General features: G+C 47.3%; 1 long non-coding RNA gene across 1 annotated transcript in view; it reads left to right on the forward strand.

Moving 5' to 3' along the window:
- Positions 1–8,103, forward strand: part of LOC122162093 — a 75,247-nt gene extending 67,144 nt beyond the window's left edge. The window contains exons 16-17 of the long non-coding RNA XR_006169422.1: positions 3,874–3,922; positions 7,445–8,103. This is a non-coding gene — a long non-coding RNA (uncharacterized LOC122162093). The remainder of the gene's footprint in view (positions 1–3,873; positions 3,923–7,444) is intronic.
- The last annotated feature ends 3,092 nt before the right edge of the window (positions 8,104–11,195 follow it).

An 11,195-nucleotide genomic window follows, 5' to 3' on the forward strand; every position in this document is an offset into this window, starting at 1 on the left:
TCAAATCCCTTTCTTTAACTTCATGCCCCTATTACAACTGTGCTCCTGGAGCTGGGGCATTCAATCCCTCCCAATACAGGCTGCAAAGCATCCCTCCTTCCATCCCCTTTTTCATGAATATCTAAAGAACTGGGTGGCTTTTCCCCACCCTCTCGTGGCCCTCTCACTCCCAGCTCTGTGAAACCTGAGTCCAGAGCTCAGGTTTTCTCACGCTTCCCATCTCTTTGCAGAGCAGAGCAGCTGCAGGCAGTCTGTATCGGGACACACTGAGGGATATTTTCTGGATTGCCCAAGAAACAGCCATCAGCTTAGAAGACGCCCATGGGCAGCGCTTTGCTGGAGGCAATGCCAAAAGGTGCCCAAAAGTAAGGGGTAGGGATTTGGAACTGGATGATCTTTGAGGTCCCTTCCAACCTGAGCTATTCTGTGAATAGAATCTGGAGGGCTGCAAGGAGAAGTTAAAAGCCTGGAGGGCACCCTGTCCAGCTTGGAAATTGCTCCCAGGGAAGGCGACTTTCACCACATCCGTCAGATGACTGAAAACCAAATGCAGTAAAAATGCTCCTTTAGGGACAGGACAGCAGCAGGATGAAATCAGGGTACCAAAGCCCAGCACAAAGCTCTGTGTCTGGGGTTAGATGTTCCCTAGAGGCTGATGTGACGTCCTGCCCCGCCGCCCTAGTGAGGTCCCATCTACTCTGAGATCATCTCTTTTGCTGGTATCCAAAGCTGACTCAGTGCTCACACGTGCTGCTTTTTGGCCTTATTTATTACCATTTCCCAACATCCAAAATAAACAACGCCTGAGGTTCTTCAGCCCCTTTGAGCGGGAGCTGTGCCTGTGCTGGGGTCCTGCATTCCCCAGGCTCAAGAGATGATGACAAATCCCCTGGCACGGGCAATGCCTTTCAGCTAAGCCCAAACCTGTTTAGTCTCAGGGGCACAGGGAGCTGAAAGGAGAGCCTGGTTGGCAGCTCTGGTTTAAACAGTGTGACTGGGGCATGCCCCCATACTCCTCTGCAGATAAATCACAGTTCAATGGAGCCCATGCAGTGGCAGCTGGGATATCCGAGCCAGCAGCAGAAGGCAATATGTGCTTCCAACCTATCCCTCACCCCTGTAAAAACACACAAATAGGAGCAGAAAGGCCACCACCTGCGGGCCTCAGCCCTGAAGGTAAGATGCAATGGGCAGCTGTGGGTGCAGGGAGATGAGAATGGGAGGAATGGGCAAAGCCATGGGAGGAAGACTGCAGCTTGCTGCCTCTAATGATGCTGGGCTATGCCAAGGGGCAGCTTGATGGGTTTAATTTATCGTTATTCCCTCCCTACATAATCTCTGAGAAGTGCCACTTTCAGTTTGTATATCTTTCCTTGACATGTATATTTAGCACTCATTAACCACTTACCTGGGCTAATAATTCAGCTTTTTGTTCCAAACTCTAAATTTCCTCATTTCCGCGAGTTCTTGGAGCCAAAGAGAACATTTCTGACAGATTAATTTTGACTTTGTTTGAAGGCTTACTGCGGCCTTTTGGTTTATTTGAACAAAATTTTCCATGTTTTCCAAAGATTAGTCATTATGAAACCATCTCATTGCTTTAAAGCCCTAAATGGTTCTTACCCCTTTCAGTAAAAAGCAAGTTCAGAATGTCAGAAATTGGTTGTTTTTAAGAAGAAGAAGAAAAATTAAAAAAAACCCTCATTACATCTGGGTGTTTTAGCCAAGCTTGCAGCAATTAACATTGCTGTTTCTGTCCAAATCCTTTACTGCCCTAATTTATAGGTGCTATCATTGCTTTATTGTAGATTCAATGGCCCAGTGGTTTCTTTTCCATCTATTTAACCTCTGTCAGCACATAAATCCTTAAGAATGATGGGACCTGGAGTGAGTAGCTCTTGCACAACACCTTTGTGCAAACATTAAATATGCTGCAGTGTTTAAGCACACGCTTAAATATGACTTGAGTGCAATCTTAGCAGCTGTGTCAAACAGATTCAAACTGTGTCAAGCAGAGAGGATTAGGGCTGTTTGCTGGAAAAGAGACTGATGCCGAGGGGCTGAGCACCTTTGTGCTTGATTTCCTGCCTCTGCAAAAAGCAACATGAGTGCAACAAGTCAAAGCAAGCACAGGCTGCACCGCAGGGTTTTCCCCATCAGCAGAAGTTGAACTTGGCTCACAGCTGAACCTGAACCAGAACCACCAAGCGTGGGAGATAACAAATGTTTAAATTCTTGATTGCAGAGAAACTGGGGAGGTGCCACCAGGAGCCTCTCTGCGTTTCCTCGTCCCACCTTGAGGAGATGCTGTGGTCAGCAAAAGTCTCCAAGAAGTGTTTTGTGGTTGGGTTTGGGTTGTGTTTTCGGGTTATTATTTTATTTCCACTTCTCAGCTGTAGAAGGAGACATGTTGCACTGAACAAGGAATCCCCACAGGCTGCAGGAAAACAATCAGCAGCCCAGGCTGAGTAGGAAGTGGTTGGAAATCCATCCTAGAAAGCTGAGAAGTGAAGCATTCAGCTTTGAGGAGGGTTTCGCCCTGTGTTGCAGGTTATTGCCATTGGCAAAACCAGGATGGAGGACAAGAAAACCTGGAAGTGAAAAGTGGGGAGGCCTGGAATTGGGCAAGAGGGAAGGAGAGGTGTAAAACCAGCCTCCAAAATGTTGCTCTGTTGCAGGACTCATCCTTAGCCTGCATGAAAATCCCCACCATCAGGATCCCATCTGCAAAGTCTGTTTTCAAGTTACACAGCGCTAATTTGTGGTTTTGAGGAGAGACTATTGGAAAATAGCAGCACGAATCCAAGCCAAAGTTGCTAATTTTGGCTGGTCTTTGCCTTTCTTGGTTCCCATTGAAGCTACATTTTGTTTGAAAACATGGAACTCAGACATAAGGAAAAACGAACCAGATTATGAAGATTTCCATTCATTAGTATGGCCTAATATAACTGAGTTTTGCACAGTGCAAGGACAGGATATTCCCCACCACCATATTTTGGGTTGCTTTTTTTTTTTGTTTGTTTGTCTGTTCTGTATGTTTCTTATTCGTATTGGGTTGAAGATGTGCCTGAGTGGCAGGCACCTCAACATTTGCCTGCAGGCAAATTAAGAGCTAGTTTCAAAACCAGCCTCTATGCAAGGCTGGCTGCTTCTTTATAGGAGAAATCTCAGCATGTTTACACTTGCAAAGGCAGAGCAGAGAAATATGCTTTCTGATTTTTGGAGCTGATAGAGCCCCCACTGAGTGGAATGATTGAGACCCTTGTAAGCTGAGAGGTACTTATGACATCTGGGGAACTCATGCTCATCCCATCGTTATTTTTGGTGGTAGCTACTGACTTCTATACTCTTGTGCTATATATTCTTGTGCCTGGTAGCTGGATGCCCCAGGTGGTGAGGAGCTCAGGTCAGGGGTGGTGGGAAGGTGTCCATGGCGTGACACCTGTTGGCACTGAGCTGGCAGAGGGACACGAGATCCACCACAAAACACAGCACCTGTACATGTTTGTTGGACTCGAGGTTAAGGCTGCATCTGCTCCTTGGAAACAGATTTAAGAGATGGCAGGAATAAATCTGCTCAGGGAAGGGTCATTTCCATAACACCTGCTTGTTATTGTCTTCTGCACTGCGTGGAGTCCTTTTACAACCTTGCATTTGGGGAGCTTGGCTGGGCTGCCAAAAAAAACAGAGGGAATCGCTCTTTTATGAGCCATCCCTTCTTCCCTTTTATGCTGTTAGGAATTTCCCTCTGCGTATCTCCCACAAATTCCTTTTAAAAACGTTGCATTCAAGTGAAAGTGATCCATCCCAGCTTGGCTTCTCTCACATCAGCAAGTGGAGCTCTTGGTCTCCTTTTCACTCTCTGTTTTTTAGGGTTTCCAATACATCAGACCAACGGCCTGCAGAAGAACAATTATCTCAGGTGAGAACTAATTATCACCATCACCCATTCTGGCTGGAGGGAAAGGTTTACTGTGGATTCTATTTGGCCATGGACTTTCGATTAGGAAGTAATAACACGTGAAGACTTGGGTGAAGTGTTTCTGCACTCAGCCAACGCCAACCCTGGGTTAAAGTCTGTCTTCACAGCCACAAGGTCTATAGGTGGGATAAGGGGTCAACTTGGCACTGATTTAAAAGCACAGCCTTGGTGTTGCTGCTGTGTCTGAGCGTGCAGTAAACAACAAGCAGAGGAAAACAAGAGCAGCTTGAATGCTTTCCAGGGGAGTGATTTATTTTTTCCCCTTTGGTAAACTCCCCTTTGTCAAAATGAAATCTTTCCAGGAGAGAAATTAGCTTATAAAGATTTTGGTCAAGCCTTGCGTTTGTTTGTTTCCAAATGTCTTTTTAATGAAGTCGTAGAACCATATCAGATTTTGTAAAAGTCAGAATGAAAACAAGAGGTATCCATTTTGCCTTTAAAAACAGGGCTGGAAGCACAGTTCAGTTCTCTGGCCCTGTGTGGGATCAAATATTTTCGGCATATGGATAAAAAGCCAAGAAATGTTAGCATTCCTTCTGCTTCGTTTTTATCTTCTTCCTCACTCCGCAGTCTCCCTTTTCACAGTGCTTTGCTACTGCCCATTAAATGCCCTCTGTTGCCTCTGTATTTCAGCTGTCCTGAATTAGAATGGCACAATTAATTACCAACCTGCACTGGAGCATCCCAATCCCTGGCCCTATTGCAAGGTGCCTTCCTGCAGCTTTCCCCTGCTCCCCAGCCTAGGACAGGCCTTCTTGTGTCTTGTTCTTCACTCCCTTCCTAACCAAGCCTAGGAAGTAATATGTGGCAATGCTGGAGAAAATCTTTTCTGCCTGATTGGCTGTTTAAACCAAACCCACACTGTTGCTGCTATTGGAGCTGGCCAACGATGGCAATTTAATGAAATCCAAACATTTTGGGAAAATGTATCGATTTCACCTACAGTTTCAACAGGAAATTATGGAAACATTTCCATCCCATATAGTCAAAATGTTTCCTTCTGACCATTGCATCGGCTGCTTTCCTACCACAAATATTGCATGCAGAGCAGTTGATGTTCAGATCTGTATCTGATGTGTTTCAATGTAAAAATCAAACCAGAAAAAAAAAAAACCCACCCCATTTTGGCTCCACTGGTAATTTGCTCTCGTTTGTACTTGGAAAAAGAAAGACTCATATTCCAGTGGCTGCTTCCCTCAAGACAAATGCTTTAGAGAAAGCTTTTTTCTAACTTTAATGTTCAAAAGTGTCAAGGAAATCTGAGTCATTTGCCTGCTTTGAATTGTACAGAATAAATGGGCTTCTCAATCCCCTGGGCTGTTTCAACATCTCAGCCAGAGGCCTCTATTAAAAACCCAGCTAACTCTGCTATGACACTTTCTTGTCCCCATCTCACAGATGGGAAAACAGCCTGGTGATGACCCACCTAGGTTACAAGCAATGGAGATGGGGCCAGAGCCCAGTCCTTCTCCCACTGCCCATCCAGCCTCAAGTGAAGCTAAATTGGATACTGGGAAGAATTTATCCACATATCCATGCTGGACACCCAGGGATGCTCAGCGGTGTACAAGTCAGCCCAGCACAGCATAGTTGCAAAAGCTCTTTTCTTTCTTATGCTGGCAGATAACCCAGTTGGACTGTGTGGGTAGATTCCCCCAGAAGAATGGTTATTCCAGGGCAGGAGTAGAGTCTCATTTTAAATTCCCCCAAATGAGATTATCTGCACAGGGGAAAGTACTTGTGTACCAGGATAAAAGCATCCATATGGGAATTTACACCAAGATATCCAGAAGACAGAGAACTCATATCCTAAATCCATTTAACTGATCCGTATGGACATGTACACAGTGGAGGGATGATATCCTGTGCTCCTGAACACCAAATGAAACCATCTGTACTCGAAAAACACTGTCTTCTGATTCCTCTTCCTGTTGCTGGTTGCTTGTATCTTTTAAAATAACAGTAATTTCCTACTTGGCAGCTATACTGAACCAATATATGATTCCTGTGTTGTAACCTTCAACTGATTTAGATGTAGGTCTTGGTCTTCTCAAGGTTATCTGTCCCAACAGGCCATCAGTCCATGGCCTATGGCACCCAGGTAAGTGGGAATATGGGAAGTATCATGGGAAATTTAGTCTGAATGTAGCCAGGATAACAGCTTATGGATAGCAGCAAGGCCACATTTTTAGAGATTCTGGTTAATGCTGTACTCGTTGTACACTGGCGAAGACTCAACATCTTGGTTAAGCTTTTCAATCTGCAGGGCTTTCATCCCAAGGAAACCCAACTGAAATTTAATGTTGTTAGGATTGTGGGCTCTTTTGCTGTTTGCTCTCAAGGGAAAATGGAACCCTCCAAAACAGTTTCCTGCAGAAAAGTTCCAAGTCTGCAGAAATTGCTTTTGTCTACCCAAAAGAGCTATTTCAGTGGGGAACTCCTGGCCAGCTCTGAAGCTCAGTTATTTAGGGGCGAGCTTATGTAGAGATGTCAGCTGCGTAGCCAACTATTAGCTAAGCTAGCTGTAGAACTTGATCTCTCACATGTTTATCTTTAATAGAAACAGAGCCATCAGTGGCCTGTAGTGGTTGTGTTTCAGATAACTCCCTGCCCTCAGTTTGGGGAAACCATCATTGTTTCCTTGTCCCCAAGGAATGACTTCTTTAGAGCAATAGTGTCTCCATCTAATAGCTAAATAGCCTTGATGCACGGTAGTCTCCAGCTAGAAGAAAAGCCAGAGCAAAGCTTCCACCCAAGGCGATGCCAGCCAGATGCAGGGCACCCTGCAATGGCACAGTGTTGGCTTTATCCTCGACCCAAGGCAAGAGGTCCCCTGTGCCAAAACCTGAGAACGTCTTCTATGCTTTCCATACAAGTCTTGGAGCCAGCTCTCCTAACAAGTCTGGGTCTGGTGCCAAGAAGGCTTTGCTAAAGGAAACCCAACAGCTCATGAATGATTTGTTTAAACAACAAATGCCCGCCCTGGCATACAGAGCTGTTAGCTTTCCAGTCCTTTCCAAGGTTGCTGCTGCATAAATATCCCGAGCACACAGCTCTGCATCATGTTTCCAAGCTCTCCTGCTCGCTCTGTGGCATCCTGGGGTCTGAACATTCCTGCTAAAATTATGCTTCTGTAGGAGCTCTCCATCTCCTATAGCAAAAAACCCAGTCTAGGAAACCCCTTCCTTTAAGGTTCCTCTTGAAGTTTTGAGGGACCCATGGCTTTCTCAAAGCATTTGGCATTCCCTTGGCTGTGGTGTGCTCCATGTTGCTTTTCTCGTGGTCCTCAATGTTCCCAAAGAGACAGTCCAGGTTAAAATTACCCCTGGTGTAATGTCTTGGGGCTTTTGATGCTGCATATGGAAGGCAGCTGTCAATTAGCAGCTGAAAAAATAGCCTGCAGTGCTAATGAGAGCAAATCTAATAGAGACCTCTTCCAAATTGTTTCCATCCATTTTTCAGGGCTTTTAATTGCTGTCATATTAGAAGGATGCCAGAAGGAAAACACGAGGGAAAAGCCCCATTCAGAGGTAGGTTCCTCTGCCAGGACTGGCTCAGAGGCAGCCTTTTTCCCTGAGTTTCATTCACAGGAGCTTCTCAACTCTTTTACAAAGCTGCATTTAGCCCTGGGTCCTGGCCAGCTCCTGCAATCTCATTTCCCTGGCAGTGAGGGTGGGAAGAGGGCCCTTGGTTTTGTTACCAAGCACTTCAGCCCTACCGAAGGCTGGGGATGGATGCTACCTCCCAGCCACCCGCTGTGCTGCACTGTGACTCTTTTATTTTAGAAGGAATGTAGTTAAACAGGGGATATTAGCTACTGGAAAAGCAACAGCAAAATATGCAATGTTTCTAAATTCTTACCAAATAAAGGCTAATTGTTCTGTGGATAAAATGAGGGGTCTTGGCCCTACAGCCAAGATGCTGCAGACAGAAAGCAAAAGAAAAACAAGGCAATGAACAAAACACAGAGAGGGCAACACAAACAAGAAAGCAATGTGATCTGTGAAACGATTACATGCAATCTCTCCATGTACTTATACTGTATGGGAGCTGCTCAGTCACGGCCTGAACCTCTGATTGATCACCTGAAGTGAGCCATGAGTCAGCCAGAGGAGCACAGGTGAAGGCAATTCAGCTGTGCTCCTAGACCTATTTAAGAGCTGGCTACCAGTGGGGAAGGATCTCTCCTGGAGATGTGCTCTGCTGGAGTTTTGTAAGTGAGCCCAGGATACAGGTAAGCTTTTTATTTATTCTCTTTTTGTTACCGTGATCTGCTTTGCCTCACTCTCTTCTTTATTTTGTAATTATAGCATCTTAATATTCGTTGGTCATGCATACAAGTTACCCACTTTAGGCTGTGGATATACCCTGGGAGTGCTTAGAATTATGTTATTGAAGGCTGCAAAAGCACCTCTTCTTGCCTTTGCAGTGATGCTTGGCCCACCAGCATGGTCCCAAATAGAAGGTAATGCACTAAGCGTGCCTTTAATAACCTCAGGACAAGTAGCAGCTTTGCAAAACAAACTTCCCCCAGCTGCACCCACCTGGACAGCAGCCCACTCAGCTGCATCCTATGCTGGTCTCTCCTTCTGGACCCAGCCTCGCAAATCTGGGCCAGATCAGGACAACCCGTCCATGACCCTGATACGGGGAGCTGGGGATTGGGGCAGAGAGGACGATGATGCTCGGCACAGCCAAGGGTCATATCCTGCAGCCTTGGACATCTGGTCTGGGTGTCTCCCTCTGGTTGCCAAGCTCAAGAGCAAACGAAGAGGGGAGGAGAAAAGCAAATGAACCCCCATCCATGACCTCAGTGCTCCCCAGAACCACCTTTACCCCCTCCTCTGCCCTCTCTGAAGCCTTTTCCAGTGTCCACACACTGCTGACTTTCAGCTGAGGTGTGAAACATCCCCTCTGGAACTCCTGCAGTTATTTCATCACAAATCCTCCCAAGATGAAGCCCTTTATCCCCCCCAGATTCCTGGAATACCAAACGCTTGGAATGACCCGGAGCATTCCCCTCATCCATCCATCTATCTGTCCCGCACAGAGTTCGCCCACACCATCTGCAAGGTCGTGATCCCCAGCACTGCTGAAAGCACGTGTATGTGTGTGTGTGTGCATGGGAGATGATGGGTCCAGGCAGCCTGAGCACCAAGCCAGCCATCTGCTTCACAGAATGCCACATATGCTCCCTGTTTTTAGAAGGGAATGAAGCAAAACAATCCCTCGCGAGATAACGGTTTGCAAAGTCCTCCAAAGTCGGCCCTGAAGAGCTGCATCTCTCTGGTTGCTGCGGCAGGAAGGCAAATGAGGCAGAAAGCTGGACACACAGAATGGGTCTGTTTGCAGCTTTCCGGTGGTGCAGGGCAGACGTAACCCAGGATGAGAAGGAAAGACTTTGTTTATACCAAGGAGAAGCAAATTCAGGGACAGGGCCTGGGGGTACCAAGTTGTCACAGTGTGCCCAGCTGCTCTTCATCCAGACCCAGTCTTCCCTAACGCCTTCACTCTCAATGCCTTTTTGAGGTGGCATAACCCAGAGAATGTCTCAGCTGCGACCAGCTCCCTGTAGCAGCCCTTCCATGACAGCTCTTCCATGCTGGAAAGCTGCTATCATGCCCCTCTGCCTGCTGTCCTGGCCTAGACTAAACACAACCATCTCTTGTAAATCACGGCTTCTCAGCCCCTCGTCACCCTTGATGATTGTCTCTGGTCTCCAAATTGTCCTCATCTGTGTTTTTGCACACTGAGAGAAAGCACGTGCCTTCTTCAGCTGGGCTCTTGGGGGCTTACTGGAGCCATGACCATTGCAAGCCCAGACATTCCTGAGACGTCTGGGGCCTGACATAAGGCAGGGCAATGGACAGTGATTGGGAGGGGGAGAAGCAATTATGCTTTTTCATTTCTACACAAGCACACACCCATTTTCTCAATTTCCCTCATTTCCAGCCCACGTCTGAATCAGCCCTGGACTTGGACTAGCCCTAGCTGCAGACTGAGCTCATAAGGACTTCATAACTTGCTGGCAAACCTTGAAGAACAGGCAAGTGTTGGAAACAAGCGAGGCACCACCAGCCCCCTGCAAAAAGAGGGGGAGGCAGATGGGTTGTGAGGCATGGCGAGGGTGGGCTGGGTGAGCTACCTCTTGGCCATGCATTGGGGCATCACCAGGTCACAGGTGCTGGCCACAGTTGTCACCACCTGTGCACGACCTTCTCTAGGAGGCTTCTGCCCCACTCTTGTTTCTTTCTGTTTTGACAGTCTCCCTTCCTCTGCCTTTTAAAACTATTCTCTGAGCTCTGATATCCGCTCAAGATCAGCCTCGGGTATTTTCAGAGGTGATGGAGAAGACTGTGAAAAGAACTGCCAGTGGCTTAAGCCCTTGGCAAAAAATATGGTGTGTTGGAGAGATGCCTGCGAGGGGAGCGGGGCTCATGGTGAGATGGCTGTGCTGTGATCTCAGGCACACGGTGTCCATCCCTCCACCCATCCTCTGGGCTGACACCTCCACAGGTGTTAAAGACATCAACTGGCCACCCTCCTGCTGGTGTTTTTCCATCTGCCTGCTCTTGACAGCTTGTATTTTTCAAGCCGTAGGATGGGTGTGCAGAGCAATAGGGCAGTGCCTGAGGATGGAGTGCAATGAGAGTTGAGTAACACACAGCTCAGGGAGCATGTAAACAACTGTTTACAGGGTGGATGGGACAAGGGGGAATGGTTTTAAACTGAGACAGGGGAGGTTTAGGTTGGATATTAGGAGGAAGTTTTTCCCCCAGAGGGTGGTGAGGCACTGGAACAGGTTGCCCAAGGAGGCTGTGGATGCCCCATCCCTGCAGGCATTCAAGGCCAGGCCGGATGTGGCTCTGGGCAGCCTGGGCTGCTGGTTGGTGACCTGCACACAGCAGGGGGTTGGAACTGATGAGTATTGTGCTCCTTTTCAACCCAGGCCATTCTATCATTCTATGGTTCTATTCTAAGATTGAATTCACACAGTGCTGAGATTTTGGGGTGCTTGCCTCTCAGTGGGATGCTTTAGAACCACTGCAAGGCCCCTGCTGCACCCATGGGTCTGCACAGTGCTCAGTCAGGAGCCAGACGTAACCTAGGAGGTGACAGCTGCAGGTGGGAGATGAAGCACAGCGAGCCCTCCAGGTTTATGTCAGTGAATCAGACCAGCGAAGTGATTGCTTCCAAGAAACCTCCCTGCAAC

The sequence above is a fragment of the Centrocercus urophasianus genome, unplaced genomic scaffold (assembly GCF_019232065.1).
Source record: "Centrocercus urophasianus isolate 14NV4802_14NV808 unplaced genomic scaffold, USGS_Curo_1.0 seq_20, whole genome shotgun sequence".
Classification (NCBI taxonomy): Eukaryota; Metazoa; Chordata; class Aves; order Galliformes; family Phasianidae; genus Centrocercus; species Centrocercus urophasianus.